Source organism: Lottia gigantea, assembly GCF_000327385.1.
Source record: "Lottia gigantea unplaced genomic scaffold LOTGIsca_6784, whole genome shotgun sequence".
Classification (NCBI taxonomy): Eukaryota; Metazoa; Mollusca; class Gastropoda; family Lottiidae; genus Lottia; species Lottia gigantea.
The window spans coordinates 1-1,056 of NW_008710310.1; positions in this window are offsets into that span (position 1 = coordinate 1).

The following is a 1,056-nucleotide window of genomic DNA, read 5'->3' on the forward strand; positions in this document are numbered from 1 at the left end:
CACCTTCGTAAAGACCCGCGAAATTACTAGGATATATTATGCCTTAAACGGAATCTGGGAATTGTTACATAGAATTGAAAAATAATAATCAAATTAAACTACATTAAAAATGTCCAAGTGAGCGACGACTCAAACAATATTACTTCATTTGCTGTGTAAACACACAGAATTTTTTCTTAACGACTCTTGAATGTCGGTAACGTGAGAACGATTTTACATAGCTTACTCTAAAACGTCCAAAACTACTGCTGCTAAAAATGATAAATCCTGGATGTGACTAAATGACTAAATATGGAAATTTATATGAAATAGTTTTGTTAATGAAAGTTAAATACTTCTTTCCTGAACAACATCGTGACCTTTTTAGTTATTGTTTACTATGTAGTAAAGCTGGACTGAGCCAACAATATCAATGTATACTGCTTGTATGCTGGTAATAACCACATCCACCTACATATTACAATATTACCTTAATCAAAAACCTACATCAACAATATAATATCAATTCCCTCTCAATAATTATAATATACAACTTTTATTAATTTATATTACCTTTAACAAAAACCTACATCAACAATATAATATCAATTCCCTCTCAATAATTATAATATACAACTTTTATTAATTTATATTACCTTTAACAAAAACCTACATCAACAATATAATATCAATTCCCTCTCAATAATTATAATATACAACTTTTATTAATTTATATTACCTTTAACATAAACCTACATCAACAATATAATATCAATTCCCTCTTAATAATTATAATATACAACTTTTATTAATTTATATTACCTTTAACAAAAACCTACCTCAACAATATAATATCAAAATCCTCTCAATAATTATAATATACAACTTTTATTAATTTATAGTACCTTTAACATAAACCTACATCAACAATATAATATCAATTCCCTCTTAATAATTATAATATAAAACTTTATTAATTTATATTACCTTTAACATAAACCTACATCAACAATATAATATCAATTCCCTCTCAATAATTATAATATACAACTTTTATTAATTTATATTACCTTTAAC